The sequence below is a fragment of the Schistocerca cancellata genome, chromosome 2, assembly GCF_023864275.1.
Source record: "Schistocerca cancellata isolate TAMUIC-IGC-003103 chromosome 2, iqSchCanc2.1, whole genome shotgun sequence".
Lineage (NCBI taxonomy): Eukaryota > Metazoa > Arthropoda > Insecta > Orthoptera > Acrididae > Schistocerca > Schistocerca cancellata.
The window spans coordinates 224,001,051-224,021,158 of NC_064627.1; the positions used below are offsets into that span (position 1 = coordinate 224,001,051).

At 46.2% G+C, this 20,108-nt stretch overlaps 1 protein-coding gene and 1 non-coding gene across 4 annotated transcripts in view; one reads left to right on the forward strand and one right to left on the reverse strand.

Annotated features, from left to right (window-relative positions):
* The window catches only part of LOC126161549 (serine/threonine-protein kinase 26), a 649,054-nt gene that overhangs the window by 106,523 nt on the left and 522,423 nt on the right, over positions 1-20,108 (reverse strand). The window lies entirely within an intron of this gene.
* Positions 7,988-8,061, forward strand: Trnat-ugu (transfer RNA threonine (anticodon UGU)). The gene has a single exon. It is a non-coding gene; the product is annotated as a tRNA-Thr (tRNA).

Below are 20,108 nucleotides of genomic sequence, written 5' to 3' on the forward strand. Positions count from 1 at the left end.
TGTAAAAACACTTCTGCAGGGAACTGATCATGTTGAGTGAATAACTCTCTTCTACTACAGGAAAGACAAATTAATGATGTCACGGATAAGGCGGGATTTCTATGCAACTTTTCTTTTTCAAAGCTGAGACACGATTACACCGCATAGGTGAGTGATCAGGGGTGGACACACCTGGCAGCGCGATATCGGGCGAGGGGGAAAGCAAAAGTGGACTGTGGGAGAAGAGAAGAAGAAGGAAGACCCAGGAGAGGCGATCTGCGGCCGCAATGCGCCGCCAGAGCGCAAAAACCGGACGCGCCGGGAACGGTTTGAAGCCGGTGAGTTGGCGCGGCAGCCAAGGGGGTGGCGGCGGCTTTTTGCAGCCTCCCCTGGCTTCCAGTAAGGAGGGGTGCGGCAGGGCGGGCCATTAATCGTGCACCCATTGAGGCCTGTGGGAACGGTCTCACTGCGAGAGCGCGGCGCTGGGAACCGGAACAGGAACAGGAACACCACGCCGTGGACACCTGCCACCGGCCGCCGCTTCCTACAGGAGCTGCTCCACTCTGCACCGGGCAACCACGGCCGTGCCCAGGGGGTGGCAAGATAGGCCCCCGCAAGGGTGCAAACAAAAAGGAAGAAAGGCGGTTTAAGAATTAACCGGCACAGTTGCGTGAGTTCTGCTAGCGCTCGTATCCTACAAGAAGCCATTTCCTCGACTCGTGATTCGTAACACTAAACTCAAGAGGTGGTCTCTCAGAATGCGAAAACTATCGAACTAGCTCTCGAAGACCAGTTCAGGCGAAATGCTTCAATACTCCTCCTTAAATCGCCTACCCGGCTGCATTATTGCTTTCGTTGTTTATACACTCCTGGAAATGGAAAAAAGAACACATTGACACCGGTGTGTCAGACCCATCATACTTGCTCCGGACACTGCGAGAGGGCTGTACAAGCAATGATCACACGCACGGCACAGCGGACACACCAGGAACCGCGGTGTTGGCCGTCGAATGGCGCTAGCTGCGCAGCATTTGTGCACCGCCGCCGTCAGTGTCAGCCAGTTTGCCGTGGCATACGGAGCTCCATCGCAGTCTTTAACACTGGTAGCATGCCGCGACAGCGTGGACGTGAACCGTATGTGCAGTTGACGGACTTTGAGCGAGGGCGAATAGTGGGCATGCGGGAGGCCGGGTGGACGTACCGCCGAATTGCTCAACACGTGGGGCGTGAGGTCTCCACAGTACATCGATGTTGTCGCCAGTGGTCGGCGGAAGGGTGCACGTGCCCGTCGACCTGGGACCGGACCGCAGCGACGCACGGATGCACGCCAAGACCGTAGGATCCTACGCAGTGCCGTAGGGGACCGCACCGCCACTTCCCAGCAAATTAGGGACACTGTTGCTCCTGGGGCATCGGCGAGGACCATTCGCAACCGTCTCCATGAAGCTGGGCTACGGTCCCGCACACCGTTAGGCAGTCTTCCGCTCACGCCCCAACATCGTGCAGCCCGCCTCCAGTGGTGTCGCGACAGGCGTGAATGGAGGGACGAATGGAGACGTGTCGTCTTCAGCGATGAGAGTCGCTTCTGCCTTGGTGCCAATGATGGTCGTATGCGTGTTTGGCGCTGTGCAGGTGAGCGCCACAATCAGGACTGCATACGACCGAGGCACACAGGGCCAACACCCGGCATCATGGTGTGGGGAGCGATCTCCTACACTGGCCGTACACCACTGGTGATCGTCGAGAGGACACTGAATAGTGCACGGTACATCCAAACCGTCATCGAACCCATCGTTCTACCATTCCTAGACCGGCAAGGGAACTTGCTGTTCCAACAGGACAATGCACGTCCGCATGTATCCCGTGCCACCCAACGTGCTCTAGAAGGTGTAAGTCAACTACCCTGGCCAGCAAGATCTCCGGATCTGTCCCCCATTGAGCATGTTTGGGACTGGTTGAAGCGTCGTCTCACGCGGTCTGCACGTCCAGCACGAACGCTGGTCCAACTGAGGCGCCAGGTGGAAATGGCATGGCAAGCCGTTCCACAGGACTACATCCAGCATTTCTACGATCGTCTCCATGGGAGAATAGCAGCCTGCATTGCTGCGAAAGGTGGATATACACTGTACTAGTGCCGACATTGTGCATGCTCTGTTGCCTGTGTCTATGTGCCTGTGGTTCTGTCAGTGTGATCATGTGATGTATCTGACCCCAGGAATGTGTCAATAAAGTTTCCCCTTCCTGGGACAATGAATTCACGGTGTTCTTATTTCAATTTCCAGGAGTGTAGTTGACACGTGTTACTGATACATGCTGGGTCTCCTAGACCTCGTGAAATACGTACCTGTTTTCTTCAGTATACTACAAAATATGTTCGCAGGAACCTGTCAGTTTTAACGATACTACGTTTTGTGAAATTCCAGATTCAGATTTTCACTCTACAGCGGAGTGTGCTCTGGTATGAAACTTCCTGGCAGATTAAAACTGTGTGCCAGACCGAGACTCGAACTCGGGACCTTTGGCTCTCGCGGGCAAGTGCTCTATCATCTGAGCTACCCAAGCACGACTCACGACCCGTCCTCACAGTTTCAATTCTGCCAGTACCTCGTCTCCTACCTTCCAAACTTCACTGCAGCTCTTCTGCGAACCTTGTAGAACCAGCACTCCTGGAAGAAAGGATATTGCGGAGACATGGCTTAGCCACAGCCTGGGGATGTTTCCAGAATGAGATGACTAGGTACTGGCAGGATTGGAGCTGTGAGGACGGGTCGTGAGTCGTGCTTGGGTAGCTCAGATGGTAGAGCACTTGCCCATGAAAGGCAAAGGTCCCGAGCTCGAGTCTCGGTCCGGCACACAGTTTTAATCTGCAAGTAAGTTTTATAAAATTGTTTGTCGGTGGATGGAGGAAGATCAAGAAATAGACGAAGAAGACGACTTTTACAATATCCAGTGATCTCATGTCTGCTAGCTAACAAGGTGATCATTCAGAAGAGGATCTTCACATGTGTGATGTGGAACTTTCTGTTTCTAAACTAAAATACTTAAAGTATTAGTAAAATCAAATGCGTTCTGAGTGGTGATAAAAAATGTAGATCCCATCGTTGCGTTTCAGTTTTGCAGATTTTCTTTTTGTATCTATGACGGCAATTTTTATGTGCAAGTTTAAACCCTGGCATTTTGTTTTATGTGAAAATTTACATGCTTCACAGATACTAAAATTCAACAGAAAGTAAAATTCAATACCGTTAACAATTCGTTTGTGTGTATTACTTAAAAAAACCACACGAAAGCATCTGATGTGTCATAAAAGGTTAAAGGCCTGCAGGCTTTGGTTAGTACAGTAAAATCAACAAGGATTAGTTGATCACTTAAATAACTGTCAAAATAAATGTCATAAAATTAAAGTTAAAACTTTGAAATGATTTAGGCCTTAAATATCGCTTTAAACACAGGGGTCCCAGCGACCTCGCATCGTAATATAGATTACAGAGTAACCTCCTGAGTTAAGGGTTAAACTCACGCTATCGTCACATTGTCATTTCGTCTAAGTTGCGTAATAAAAACCCGACTACTACCTCAACAGACGTCGATGGCTAACATAGCTCATGTGGCAACAGTGCGCTTGGTTTGTACAGCTGTCGTCTAACGGCCGTCCAGGCTCAACAATCGAATTCATGCGATTAGTTCTCTATGGTTAGATTCTATTTTATAGGCGGTGCTGTGCTTGGTCACCGCTCGAAAGTTCGTGCAGTTGACGCCACAGCTCTAGAATGCTCGGGCTTCGCTCTAGCTTTTGATCGCCGAACGATCTAGCGACTTATGTTACACTATCTCCATGACTTGTCATTGCGATATTAATAATAAAAATAACCTTGAAACATGTACCGCAATATCTCATAGAGTGCAGGTCAGATGTGAACACAGTCACTGATACTTAAATAAAGAATCACAACACGATTTAATCTAATTGTACCGTTTTTGCTCGTCTTCTGATCTAGTGACGTCCGTTGGTACTATCTCTGTAGAGACCTGGCCTTTATTCTCGCGATTGCAGTTACAGTCAATTTAATACGATTTATTTCGTTTATTACCCATTCAGTTCCAAATTAGTTTTCTATCTTGTTTCATGTGAATGTTAGTATCCTCTTTTGAAGCTGATTAACATTTTCACACATTATTATAATATGTGAAAAGGGATCGAAATGTTGAGTAGCTACTCGGTAAATTATTATGGTTTCCAATAACTAAATAAAACACAGATTGGGTTCAGAATCGAGTAACAGCTTCGAAAGATTATTTTGGCTTTGACTGTTTGCTTTACATAGAAAAATCAACATAAATGTTTATATATGGTATCCGTAATTATTATATGATTCCTTTTTATAGAAATCAGTTCAAATACACCAATAGTTTGTACGGCGGTAGGATTTATTACCATTACCATTTCCAGCGGTGTTTCACTAAACTAAACTGCCAAACTTCAAGCAGAGCTACAATTTTTTCTTGTGGCAGTCTTTTAGTTTTGCGCCATCGCTTGCTCTCACGACGCGATGAGTCAAATGTGGTGCGCTTGTTGTAGCAACACTCAATACTGTAATCGAGCTTTGGGGCTTATCGCGAAATCTCGAGCTCGTTCGAGCGGGAGTTCGAAGGCTACTGATGTAGAGTTCTGCAACTGCAGATTGGAACGAGACGTGAGGTGGAGGAAGGGAGGAAGAAAAGAAAATCTTTGACACTGATGTATGTAAATAAACAAACACTGTATTCAAATGATCTTTGGGGCCTTTTTACCCCCCCCCCCTCCACCTGAGTCCGCGAATGGTGCTCATGGCTTTGCTGAGGTCTAGCGCAGTAGCCTGCTTTCGCGACCAGCCGCCCACGCAGTGCGAGTGTGACCTGGCGGTCAGGTGAGTCAGAGCGGCCAACGTGGAAGGTTTGACCAAACGCGACATCGCCGCCAAGGTGTGTCCCGGGTGCCTCTCCGCTGAATCACCGGAGCAGAGCCAGCAGCTGCGCCGTGGGCTCGTCCCCCAATTCTACTTGCCCTGCCACTCAGGTTATCTCAAAACACACGCTGCGCAGCGGTAGATAACGTACAATGCCGAGCTCGAAGTTTATCTGCAAACAACCGAGTAGTCTCGTCACCGTAACCGCCTGTTTTCTAGTCCACAACAAGTTTCAAGCTACAACAATTTTCATATGAAATTCTGCTACAATTCATTTTAAAGCACGTTACTAATATGTTCCACACGGTAACGACATTTATCTCTAATGTTCTGGAGGAAAACGGTTCAAATACTGCTCAGCCATTCATTATTCGGTTATTGGTTCAAATGGCTCTGAGCACTATGGGACTTAACTTCTAAGGTCATCAGTCCCCTAGAACTTAGAACTACTTAAACCTAACTAACCTAAGGACATCACACACATCCATGCCCGAGGCAGGATTCGAACCTGCGACCGTGGCGGTCACGCGGTTCCAGACTGTAGCGCCTAGAACCGCTTGGCCACCCCGGCCAGATTTTCCGGTTATTCATAGGTCCTCTAGATCAGGATGTTTGAAAAGGCTGCGGCCGATTTTCTGCCCTATTCTTGCCAAAATCATGCTCCTCTTCTTCGTCTCCACTGACTGCGTAAGGGACGAGACGTTTAGCCGACTGTACAGCAGACCGGAGAAAATGTAAATTAGATTGTTCTACTGATGCAGGTATCCAGGTCGGAGCGTGTGTGCCAGTCGCCTCCGCAGATTTTAGGTCTGCCAGTTCATTCTTCTTCCTGTCTGCTCATCATAAATGTAGTTAGTAATGTCTTTTGTGTCTGAGACAGTGTGTTTCCCAAGAATGGAACTCCTAAATGAAACACCACCAATAAGCAAGTCACTGAACTTTGTTTATAGGAAATAAAAAGTAAGGAGTACCAAGATAGAACAAAGTGAAAAACCTATTTACACAAAACTGGTGACGAAAGAAAAAATAACACTGACTGCGACCAACACGTTTTGTTTAGTTGAAGCCATGTTCATAAATGCCTTTGAAAGTCTCTGAGATGCAGAGGCGGGCAGTTTGTGTGTGCGCAACGTGATGGGGCTCTAATCTTCCTGCCTTTGTCGCTGACTTCTAAACAATTTCCTAACTAGGAGGAATATGAAAAAGTAGTGTCATTCGTAACAATTGCTAGCGGAATTCACCTATTTTGCTCAATTATTGTTTTCACTTTCCCTGCGAATTGTTGGCTTATAATTCTATCAAATACGACTGGAAACATTCACTAAATCAAGTTTAAAGCATACTCTATCACAACGCGTGTTTTCATTTTACTTTTAAATGAAGGCTGTGACCAGCCGTACGTCCGGGATGGCGGAACAGACCGGTAAGCAGAACCGCGTTCAAAGTTTACCCATTCACAGCGCGCTACAAATTAGTTTCGCAAAGGCAATTAGCCGAAAAGGCATATGAAATTATGTTGTGAGCAAAGGAGCGTAATGCCTCAAGCAAACACATAGACGCCGACGGCCGATTACAGTACCCCCACTGACGTCACCGTGGAGACACACACACACACACACACACACACACACACACACACACACACACACACACACACACACACACACACACACACACACACAGTTATATAGCCATTATCTCATGGGCAACATTTCAATTAAACTAACTTACCAGCCTCTCATTAAACAGCCCGACAGGACTAACTTTCGAGTTTCCTAAAGCCGCTACTTTAAATCGTCTTTCACGCGTCCTCATTTCAGCGTAAAGCCAGCAACCCAGGTCTTTACGATGGGACGAAAGCTCTGTTACTACTTGATTCAGTCCACGACCTGCTGCGTCAGCAAGTGGTTTTATCGTAATTAATATGCGAAAAACAGGCAGAAACGTGGTCGGATAGAAATAATGTCGACCGAAATAAAATAGAAAGTGAGGAACTTGCATGTAATTACAATGAAATGAACACCCTTAACTGCTTACAGGCGTTGACATACGTCAACTGGGACAGATGAAAACGTGTGCCCCGACCGGGACTCGAACCCGGGATCTCCTACTTACATGGCAGACGCTCTAACCATCTTTATTTTTTTTTCGTGGTTGATCGTTGTGGACGTCGCAAGACATCCTGTTAAAGCTCGGTGGTTGATCCTTCCACTCAATTTTTTTATTACAGAGGCCAACCGGCTCTCTGACCGAACACGCTGAGCGACCGTGCCGGCAGCTGAGCCACCGAGGACCCAGAGGATAGCGCGACTGTAGGGATTTATCTCTGGCACGCCTCCCGCGAAACCCACATTCTCAAACATATTGTCCCACACTACATTCGTGCTTCCCGAGCACGGGGTCCCGGGTTCGATTCCCGGCGGGGTCAGGGATTTTCACCTGCCTCGAGATGACTGGGTGTTTGTGTTGTCCTCATCATTTCATCATCATCCAGGAAAGTGGCGAAATTGGACTGAGCAAAGGTTGAGAAATTGTACGGGCGCTGATAACCACGCAGTTGAGCGCCCCACAAACCAAACATCATCATCATCACACTACATTCGTAGTGGCTCCGCCCATTATACTCATTACTCGCAGCGCGTTGCCGATTCCCGTAAGAGTTCGGGCACTTGTTGTGCATCCGCACAGAAGAAGAAGATGGTCAAGTGGCCGGTGAGCCTTAACTATATATATACTAAGATGGTATCTGTTCTTTCATTGTAATTTCATTCTAACGAGCTGCTTGGTAACTGATGGTATCTGTTCTTTCGGACATGTACTTTCGAAAGAACAGATACCATCTTAGTATATATACAGTTAAGGCTCACCGGCCACTTGGCCATCTTCTTCTTCTGTGCGAATGCACAAACAGTGCCCGAACTCTTACGGGAGTTGGCAACGCCCCGCGAGTAATGAGTATAATGGCCCCCACTACGAATGTAGTGCGGGACAATACGTTGAGAATGTGGGTTTCGCGGGAGGCGTGCCAGAGATAAATCCCTGCAGTCGCGATATCCTCTGTGTCCTCGGTGGCTCAGATGGATAGAGCGTCTGCCATGTAAGCAGGAGATCCCGGGTTCGAATCCCGGTCGGGGCGCACATTTTCATCTGTCCCCGCTGACGTATGTCAACGCCTGTAAGCAGTTAAGCGTGTTCATGTCATTGTAATTTCATTCTAGCGAGCTGCATGGTCACCGATGGTATCTGTTCTTAGTATATATAAACTTACATATATTGGCTACTTGGCTACATACTTTAATTGTATGTAGTAACTAAATGGTAAATCCCATCTAAACGACGTTATTTACTGAAATAACGTCATAACTGAGAAAATGTTTTGTCCATTTGGCTTTATTTTTTATTCATTTGGCTTTATTTTTATACGAATCAGAAGTATGTTTACGATGAGATGCAACGGACACCACCTTACCTGCATAATATAAGAAAGAAACTTCCGATGAAATTGACAAGAACCACATTTCTGTGAAGGTCGAGATTTCTGTCGTAACGTAAAATAACGAACGTTGTAAGGAAACGATACTCATAGTGAGAAATTACGCCTTTATATTAAAATTCCGTCACTCGCACGCAGGACACCCGAGCATATCGCCCGGTTTTGCCGCCTCTTGCTGGAGTGTCGCGTATACAGACATCGCTCGCTGTCGATCGCCGACCGCTTCTGGCGCTTACTAGGAAGCGGCTTAACATTTCACTACGCGCAGCCGACGCTACTCGCCGCCTTATGCTCAAATCACGGGCTTCAACGCGGGTCCATGTTCTAACTCGATTAACGCGGTTTGCCACATCCGGCATTACACTTGCTACGGGGTGATGTGTTACAACAACAGTGTCACTGTTGGCAAAATGGACCAGAGACATCTGAATGCACTGTCAGCGTTGTAGCTGGCCTTGAAATGCGAAGTCAGGAAATCTTGACTGACGCTTCATCCAAACAGCCGTCAGAGACTGCGCGTTCGTATCGACTGTTGTTCGCATCACCATCTAATATTCTGGCGATATGCCTCCTCCCGTCTGCTGCGACGCACACGTATTCCACAGTGCGGCACATTGCTGACGTGGCGCCAACGATGCGTCTGTACCACTGGACTCTTCGGCACACAGTGGCGTGCCGTCTGGCAGGGAATCGGGTATCCAGTGGAGGTAGAGCACCAGTGAGACACTAGGGCGGTGAAATACAACCTCTAGACTGCAATATTGCGCGCCGCATCGGCCGAACGCGGAGTTCGATGCTCAAGGGTGTCACTGGTTATCATTTACCATACACCTGCTGGTCCGCGGATTTTACTTATAGAGGCAGAAACTCCAGGGAAAATGCACACGCCACAGAGGAACCATTTTTGCGACCGATTCGAGGAGCTGTACCTCAAACCTGGAGAGTGAATTCTTGGCAGAGGGAGTGGGAAAAATGCAAAAAGTCCCGAAGGTTATAAGCATTCTTTCCCACCATCAAAGAGCGATTACGAATGAAACATGTCAATCCTAGTCCGGGCAGGTTTCATTTCTTAACCTGTGAAGGATCATGCGTCATTCATTTGCTGCGTGTCAACCTCGGTCAGGGGGCAGATTGTGGTGTGGAGAGAGATTCACCGCAGAACACGTACTTCTACAGTATGACCACTGCATGCGGGAAATACGACCTATCGCACTCACATGGCGACATATCACAATCACTTAGAGGCCAGACCTTGTGGACCGATCTCAGCTACTGTGCGGCACAATATGTAGAGCATCCATGAAGAGTACTTGCACAAGTAAAGGTAGGAACATAGAATAACGGATAAATTTTAATGACATGAATTAGATTGTAAGAGAAATGTAGAAATAAAGGACAGCACACGCTGCCGTGTTGAGTAACCTAGCTTTGATGTAGGATCACGTCATCTGAGGGCGAGAGGCTCAAAATATTGCTGAGGTCTTCGTCCTCGGACGGTGGGCAGTACTAGATCGGGCGATGGCTGTCCAGGATTGAGACCCTCTCGGGTACCTCCTCTTGAACAACATAAACTCTTCACTATCTTCCTGCCAGCCGGTGTGGCGAGCGGTTCTAGATGCTTCAGTTTGGAACCGCGCGACCGCTACGGTCGCAGGTCCGAATCCTGCCTCGGGCATGGATGTTTGTGATGTCCATAGGTTAGTTAGGTTCAAGTAGTTCTAAGTTCTAGGGGACTGATGACCTCAGAAGTTAAGTCCCATAGTGCTCAGAGCCATTTGAACTATCTTTCTAGTTTGCTATCTTCTTAATATATATATTATTAATTATAAGCCTTTCCAACTCTTAATAAGTTTTTAAGTTTACCGCTATTTAAACCTGCCACACTGATAAACTTTGTTAAAATAATATTAAGCTTCATATTACGTATATGTACCATTTAACATCTTAAAAACACAATCTGTTTTAGTAACTACATGTCAGCAAAATATAATATTAAAAATTCCAATTAAATGCGAATTCTCTCTTTCAAGTTGTAAGGAACGTCGAGGATCGTTATGCAGTGCAACAGACTTCCCTTATATACCGCTGCCGACATATTCGCTTAACATGTAACGGGTTTCGTCGGTCAAGGTATCATATAGCGGTATACACGTGCATAAAAATGGGGAGAAGCTGACTGAAGCACAGATTTCCAGAAATTTAATGGCTGTTTAATCCAACGCCACGAATTGTACAAGCTTTGTCGCAGAAGCTGTTGGTCCCACGTGTCTTACGAAATGAATTCGTACATTTCCAAGAGTTTTTCTACTTTTCTTTACATGAATGGTCAAAATTCAACGTATAATTATGAAATGTGGCTATTGCTGAGCAGTACCGATAACAATATTTTTGCCTGTTTTTGTAACTTCTGTCATAGATCAGCCGCTGTATCGACCTTTAGGGCTACTTTCGTCTACAGAGCTGCAACCGAACGAGTGTCTAAATTAGGTAAGTTCTTGATAGCTGGACTCGCGTTTGGAAGAAGCGGTGTTTCTCGCCTGGTCATCCTGATTTACGTCGTCCTTAGTTTCCCTACATCACTTTGGGAAAGCGCTAGGATGGCTCATTGAGCAACACTACAGGTGATTTCCTTTCTCACCTGGAGCTTTTTCTATATCTCTAATGATCCCGATATCGGCGGGACGTCTTACTGAATCGAAATAATAAACCCAAACCACGAATATATCGTCCGCTTTTTATCGACGATTGTTTATGTAGCCTTGTCCCACGACATGCTTGTAGTGAGGCTGAAAATGAATTGAGAGGATGTGTGCCGTGTGGCGTTACGCGGTGCGTCCTCGTTTCAAGCGGCACGCACGATTCGATTGCACCGCAACCGCTAACCGGGCCCACTACAGCCTCTACTACAGTGCATCAGACCACAACAGAACACAGTGGTTGTTTTTCATCACAGTCTGTCCTGTGTCGATCCCGGAGTCCTAAGCAGCTAGGCGAATATACTGCTGCTCGGAGTCACTGTGAATAAGTAGAGACTCTGCCGTAACACGGAATCATTCTCCACGTACTACGATTATACACAGCGGTAGGCGGTGATGCGTCTTACTCTTACTGAAGAGGTGATGGATAACTGCAATGCGGCTAACCTACCTTAAAGAAGCAGTAACGAAAAATACTTTTGAGGAGAGGTGCTTTACTTCTGAACTGGAGAAAGTTCCCTTGTATATCTCCACGGACGACAGTAGATCAAAGCATTTTATCTTCTCTGGAAGTCTCAGAAGGTAGAGCTGGCAGAGGCTGCAAGTAAGATGGGGTTGGACGTTTTAGCTGTTAGTGACACTCGGGTAAGGGCTGAGAAAGAAGAAGTAGTGGGAGAATACAAAGTCTACCTGTCAGGAGTCAAAGCAGGAATAGCACAATGGTGTGTAGGGCTTTACATCAGGAAAGAAATGGAACCCAGCGTAGTTGCAATAAAGTATGTAAACGAACGACTGATGTGGATAGATTTGACAGTGTCTAGCAAGAAAATTAGGATTGTGTCAGTATATTCGCATTGTGAAGGGACAGATCAAGATAAGATGGATAGTTTTTATGAGGCACTCAGTGATGTAGTTGTTAGAGTAAAGGACAAGGACAGTGTTCTGCTCATGAGTGATTTTAATGCTAGGATTGGAAATCGAACAGAAGGGTATGAAAAGGTTATGGGTAAATTTGGAGAGGATATGGAGGCCAATAGGAACGGGAAACAACTCTTGGATTTCTGTGCCAGTATGGGCTTAGTAATCACAAACTCCTTTTTTAAACATAAGAACATTCACCGGTATACTTGGAAAGGCAGGGGAACCAGATCTGTCATTGACTATATAATAACAGATCAGGAATTCAGGAAGGCTATGAGGGACACACGTGTACTCAGGGGATTCTTTGATGACACTGATCACTATTTAATCTGCAGTGAAATTGGTAGTGTGAGGCCGAAAGTGCAGGAGGTCAGGTCCATATGTAGAAGGATAAGAGTGGAGAAGCTTCAGGATAAGGAAATCAGGCACAAGTACATAACAGTGATCTCAGAAAGGTACCAGTTAGTTGAATGTAGTCAATTACAGTCATTGGAAAAGGAATGGACAAGGTACAGGGACACAGTATTAGAAGTGGCTAAAGAATGTCTTGGAATAGTAGTGTGTAAAGGTAGGATGAAGCAAACAGCTTTGTGGAATGACACAGTCAAGGCAGCCTGTAAAAGGAAAAAGAAGGCGTATCAAAAATGGCTACATACTAGAACTCAGGTAGACAGAGAAAGTTATGTTGAAGAAAGAAACAAAGCCAAACAGATAATTGCGGCATCCAAGAAGAAATTTTGGGAAGACTTTGGAAACAGGTTGGAGACTTTGGGTCAAGCTGCTGGAAAACCATTCTGGAGTGTAATTAGCAGTCTTGGAAAGGGAGGTAAGAAGGAAATGACAAGTATTTTGGACAGGTCAGGAAAACTGCTGGTGAATCCTGTTGATGCCTTGGGCAGATGGAGGGAATATTTTGAAGAGTTGCTCAATGTAGGTGAAAATACGATCAATGTTTCAGATTTCGATGTACAATGGGATAGGAATGATGATGGAAATAGGATCACATTTGAGGAAGTGGAGAAAATGGTCAATAGATTGCAGTGCAATAAAGCGGCTGGGGTGGATGAAATTAAGTCGGAACTCATCAAATACAGTGGAATGTCAGGTCTTAAATGGCTACACAGGATAATTGAAATGGCCTGGGAGTCGGGACAGGTTCCATCAGACTGGACAAAAGCAGTAACCACACCAATCTTTAAACATGGAAACAGAAAAGATTGTAACAACTACAGAGGTATCTCTTTAATCAGCGTTGTGGGTAAACTCTTCTCAGGTATTGTTGAAAGGAAAGTGCGAGTATTAGTTGAAGACCAATTGGATGAAAATCAGTGTGGGTTTAGGCCTCTTAGAGGTTGTCAGGACCAGATCTTTAGCTTACGGCAAATAATGGAGAAGTGTTATGAGTGGAACAGGGAATTGTATCTATGCTTTATAGATCTAGAAAAGGCATATGACCGGGTTCCTAGGAGGAAGTTATTGTCTGTTCTACGAGATTATGGAATAGGAGGCAAACTTTTGCAAGCAATTAAAGGTCTTTACATGGATAGTCAGGCAGCAGTTAGGGTTGACGGTAAATTGAGTTCATGGTTCAGAGTAGTTTCAGGGGTAAGACAAGGTTGCAACCTGTCTCCACTGTTGTTCATATTATTTATGGATCATATGTTGAAAACAATAGACTGGCTGGGTGAGATTAAGATATGTGAACAAAAAATAAGCAGTCTCGCTTATGCGGGTGACTTAGTTGTGATGGCAGATTCGATTGAAAGTTTGCAAAGTAATATTTCAGAGCTAGATCAGAAATGTAAGGACTATGGTATGAAGATTAGCATCTCCAAAACGAAAGTAATGTCAGTAGGAAAGAAATATAAACGGATTGAGTGCCAAATAGGAGGAACAAAGTTAGAACAGGTGAACGGTTTCAAGTACTTAGGATGCATATTCTCACAGGTTGGCAACATAGTGAAAGAACTGGAAGTGAGGTGTAGCAAAGCTAATGCAGTGAGCGCTCAGCTACGATCTACTCTCTTCTGCAAGAAGGAAGTCAGTACCAAGACTAAGTTATCTGTGCACCGTTCAATCTTTCGACCAACTTTGTTGTATGGGAGCGAAAGCTGGATGGATTCAGGTCACCTTATCAATAAGGTTGAGGTTACGGATATGAAAGTAGCTAGGATGATTGCAGGTACTAGTAGATGGGAACAATGACAGGAGGGTGTCCACAATGAGGAAATCAAAGAAAAACTGGGAATGAACTCTATAGATGTAGCAGTCAGGGCGAACAGGCTTAGATGGTGGGGTCATGTTACACGCATGGGAGAAGCAAGGTTACCCAAGAGACCCATGGGTTCAGCAGTAGAGGGTAGCAGGAGTCGGGGTAGACCAAGGAGAAGGTACCTGGACTCTGTTAAGAATGATTTTGAAGTAATAGGCTTAACATCAGAAGAGGCACCAATGTTAGCACTGAATAGGGGATCATGGAGGAATTTTATACGGGGGACTATGCTCCAGACTGAACGCTGAAAGGCATAATCAGTCTTAAATGATGATGATGATGATGGAAGTCTCAGACGCGACGCGATACTTGTCAGTACCGATAGTGAGACATCTTCAGTGCCCAACGATATAATGGGTGTCTGGTTGCTGTGCTTCATCAGTAACACATTACAAATTTCTACCGAAAAAACAGGCCCAAAATTCATCAGAAAACATGGAAACTTATCCAGTTTTTTTGTGTGTTTCCAAATTGCTGAAAGTGTTATACGAGAAAGTCCGTTGTCTGTCAAGCAGTTCGACTGATGTATACAAAAATTACTTCACATAGGGTAAACAATAAAACAGATGAGGATACCTACTACGTTTCAAATTCAGTACATGGTGTCGTTCTTGATAACAGAAACGTATCTTTAACTGGAAAACGACAACGAACAGTCAAAGAAAACTCGCTTCTGATGCATTAATATTAACATGTGGTGTAGCCGCAACTGAAACATCTCTCTCTCTCTCTCACTCTCTCTCTCTCTCTACCTGCAGTGATTCAGCTATATCACAATACTCACTATCGTTTAACGTTTCGAAAAGCTACACAAGTTTTTTTTCCTTTTTTTGGCAAGTCACTACAACTGACTACGTAATTGTTTGTGGTTCAGTGGTTAAGTGTCAGATTGAAGAGTTCGATGCCCTGTCAGTCGTAGGACGTTCTTCTAGCCCTTGTCGCTTCTTTCATCTCTGGCAATGACTAGCGAGTGTGAAAAATATACTACCTGACAATATGGTATCGCCTGGAAGTGGTCGGAAACTGCAGCAGTGTGGCTACGAGTATACAGATGACTGAAGGTAGCGGCGAAACTGTGGACAAACAGGGAAGTTCGGATCTCGCTTTTAGCTACCAGCGAGCTCGTGACCGGCTCAGGTGGTTGCGGGAACAAACTGTATACTCGCTAAAGGCAATAACACGCGAATCAGAACGCAGTGCGAAGCACAATTTGTCGTCTGCCAAACGTAGAATAGTCAAAGAGTAACGTCTACAGCATGACACTGGCACGTAGCAAATATTGAATGGCACGTGACGTATACTCGTCGTTTCATCCAATACTGGAGAGTAGGTGTCGCGCTCTGGCACTTAACGCCGTTACCCAGAAAAGCCATATGAACGCCTGATCGTGTGCGAATGCCGCGCACGGAAGGATCGCATGCTGTCGACTCGGACACTTCTAGCATCTCTGACTGACAATCCTAGTCGATATCTCTGTCGCAAGTTAACTGTTTTGTCTCCCTATGAGTGACTGAATACGACCGCATCGACACCCAACAGAACCAGAACCTGTGGTGCTGAAACCAAACGCACGCGGTTTCCAGAAGTTGAGCGCAGGTCTTACTCGAGGTCGATCGCAGGCGATTCACCGAGCGGGGCGGGGCGATCGACTTGGAAGAGGTGAGGACGGCATGGAGGCAATTTCCAGCCTGTGCTGAAGAGGCGCGGAAAGCGCGATGGGTTTCCGATTTCCTCGCTGGCGCAGTTGGGTGCGGAGCGAGGCGCAGCGCAACCGCCAATTGCTTTACTTCGCCATCAGCGGGTCGTAGCCAGAGAGGCTTCGCGAGTGGCGATGAGCTAGAAGCCTTCTCACACCCTCCATCTACGGCCGATACCGGCCACGATCCGGCGGTAACGCGACAGTATCGCCCAGTTACCGTCACTTCTGACCTCTCGTACTGAAGTACCTCGCATTTTCATGTAAACCTCTCTCTGTAGCATCAACTACAAATGCGGCAAAGAAACAGCTGTCTCAATGCGAACCCGCTCGCACTGCTGTAGATGGTGATGCTTCCTACTGAAAGAAACAACAAAGGAGTGTATGTGCGCGTGCACACACACACACACACACACACACACACACACACACAAAACCTCTCTCTCTCTCTGTCTGGCTCGTACACACGATCGAGCTCGGTCTGCCTTTTCAGGTAACACATCCTACTGCAACTTCAAATACAATGCAATATTGTCAATTATGGGGATGACAGTACCAACTTTAAGTACAGTGCTAACATTCATCGCGCGCGGTTACCCTAACAATGGCAATGAAATTTGTGTTCTACATAACAAACGTTATTATGTCACACTTTGATAAGAAGACGGAGAATTGAACTGTCATCCCGCCATTTAATTCAAATTCTTCAGAGACGAGCAAGTGCAGATACTTGCTTACGGCGATGACGCAGACACTTCCGCGAACTCTGAAGGCAATGAACAAACCATTCATGGAACTTGAACAAGCCGGTAGAATATGAGGTTGAATATAAACTAGTAGAAACCAAAATATATGCTGGTGGGAAAGCAAGTTAAGAGAACATGCCCTCTGGGCATATATACTTCTGAGAGAGTTTATCAGCTTAAATATCTAGGATCTACAGTCACCCAGTCAAATGACAGCTCTAATCAAATTAAAAAGAGATTAATAGCAGTGAACAGATCCTTCTTCGAATTAAAGTAACTATTTTCCTCAAGGCTTGATTCGAATCACCAAATAAACGATTTATAAAACACACTGAGATCACAAAAGTCATGGGATAGCGACATACACATATACAGAGGGCGACAGTATCGCGTACACAAGGTATAAAAGAACAGTGCATTGGGGGCTCTAAAATGGTTCAAATGGCTCTGAGCACTGTGGGACTCAACTGCTGAGGTCATTAGTCCCCTAGAACTTAGAACTAGTTAAACCTAACTAACCTAAGGACATCACACACATCCATGCCCGAGGCAGGATTCGAACCTGCGACCGCAGCGGTCTCGCGGTTCCAGACAGCAGCGCCAGAACCGCGCGGCCACTTCGGCCGGCCATTGGGGGCGCTGTAATTTTTGCTCAGGTGATTCATGTAAAAAATATATCCGATGTGATTATGGCCACACGACGGGAATCAACAGACTTTGAACGCGGAATGGAAGTTGGAGCTAGGCGCATGGGACATCCCTTTTTGGATATAGTTAGGGAATCAATATCCGATCCGGCCGCTGTGGCCGAGCGGTTCTAGGCGCTTCAGTCCTAAAACGCGCGACTGCTACGGTCGCAGGTTCGAATCCTGCCTTGGGCATGGATGGTTAGTTAGGTTTAAGTAGGTCTAAGTTGTAGGGGACTGTTGACCTCAAGATGTTAAGTCCCTTACTGCTCAGAGGCATCTGAACCATCAATATCCGAGATCCACAGTGCCAAGAGCGTGCGAAAATACCAAATTTCAGGCATTACCCATCACCACAAACAACGCAGTGGCCGATGGACTAAGTGTAACGACCGAGAGCAGCGGCGTTTTAGTAGAGTTGCCAATCGAAATAGACAAGCAACACTGCGTGAAATAATCGTAGAAATCAATGTGCAGCCTACAAGGAACGCATCCGTTTGGACAGTGCGGCGAAATGTGGCGTTAATGGGCTATGGCAGCAGACGACCGACCTGGGTGTCTTTGCTAGTAGTACGACATTGCCTGTAGTGCCTCTCTTGGGCTCCTGACCATATCGGTTGGACCCTAGACGACTGGAAAACCTTGGCCTGTTCTGATGAGTTCCAATTTCAGTTGGTAAGAACTGACGGCATCTCAACGGAATCATGGACCGAAGTTATCAACAAGGCACTGTGCTAGCTGGTGGTGGATCCATATTGTTGTGAGCTTTGTTTAGGCTGCATGGAATGGGCTAGGGCCTCTAGTCCAATTGAATCGATCACTGGATGGGAATGGTTATGTTCGCCTACTTGGAGACCGCTTACAGCCATTCCTGGACTTCATGTTCCCAAACAACAATGTCATGTCATCAGGCCACAATTGTTCGCAATTGGGTTAAAGAACATTCTGGACAATTCGAGTCAATCATTCGGCCATCCAAATTGCTCGACATGAATCCCATCGAACATTTACGGGCATTATCGAGAGGTCAATTCGTGCACAAAATCCTGCAGCAGCAACACTTTAGCAATTATGGAACCTTGGCATCGATCAGTATTTCTGCGCGGGATTTGTTGAGTTCATGTCACGTCGAGTTGCTGCATTAAGCTGGGCTAAAGGGGGTCTGACACGTTATTAGGAGGTATCCCATGAGTTTTGTCATCTGAATCTATAAGACCAGTAATTATATATGGCTTGGAAACTTAGTCATTTACATCAAAAGAGGCTGGAATGCTTGATTCCTTCGAGAAAAAAGTACTTCGAAGAATCGTTGGGCCAACGTGTGAAAGAGGAAGATGGTAGAGGAGGTATAATCACTAGATGAAAACTATACGTAAAGATCCACTAGTTAAAAAAATAACAAAATCAGACTGATTGAGATGGACACGGCACAAGGCACGCACAAGTGATACTTAAGTAGATAAAAGGATATTACATGGAAATCCAGAGGATCGAAAAGGACGTGGTCGACCGAGAACCAGATGGATAGTTAGAGTAGGCTACCCACAGAAAACGAGATGTAGGGTATATGGAAAGTTCGAGCGTTGGATCGTGATGACAGGCGGAGAATTACTTAAGAAGCCAATGTTCACTATGAACTGTAGAGACAAACAGGAGGAAGAAGACGAAGAACCGTTTTGTTCACGGAACGACTTGATTAGATGGCGCTATGAAAAGTTAAAATGAAGTCGACTAGAGCTCCGCGTCTCCTCGGGGTTTTGGCTAGCTTGGACGCCAGGTGAGGTCCGTAGCCGTGCTGAGCAGACACGAGAGAACGGCGGCAGCTTGTGGTGGCTGGTTGGCGGCTGGCAGCGTGCCGCGGCGCACAGGGCTAACGGGACAGCCGGCAGTGGACGGCCTAGCTGTAGCGAGCGGCGAGGCGACCCACCAGCCGCGGCGCAGCAGTTGCTTCGAGCAGCGCCAACCTCGCAGCTGCTGCCTTTCAGCTGTCAAACACTCGTTTATATCGTGCCACAAATTCTACGATCCTCCTCCGTTTCCATCGACCTATCGCACGGCTACCTGTATAGCATTTATCTCGCCCAAATTACAACTCGCAAACCAATAATGTTTCCGTTTTTTCCTATCTACATCTACACGATTACTGAACAATGCACACTCAAGTGTTTGGCAGAAGGCGCAGAGATCCACTTTCAGACTTATTTCGCGACTGTTCCGCTCCCGAAAAATCAACATCTCAATCTTTCCCATCGTGCTCCGATTTCTCGTATTTTATCACGATGGTTCAAAAATGATTCAAATGGCTCTGTGCACTATGGGACTTAACATCTGTGGTCATCAGTCCCCTAGAACTTAGAACTACTTAAACCTAACTAACCTAAGGACATACACACATCCATGCCCGAGGCAGGATTCGAACCTGCGACCGTAGTAGTCCCGCGGTTCCGGATATCACGATGGTCACTTCTCCCTAAGTACATGTGAGTCACAGACCTGTTTTGGCATCCCGAGGAGAAAGTTGGTGATCGAAATTTCGAGAATACATAGACCTCGCTGCAGTGTAACACGCCTATGTTTCAATGCTTGTCACTCCAAGTCACTTATCATATTTGTGACACTCTCTCTCTTATTTCGCGATAATAAAAAACTAGCTGCCCTCCATTCAACTTTTTC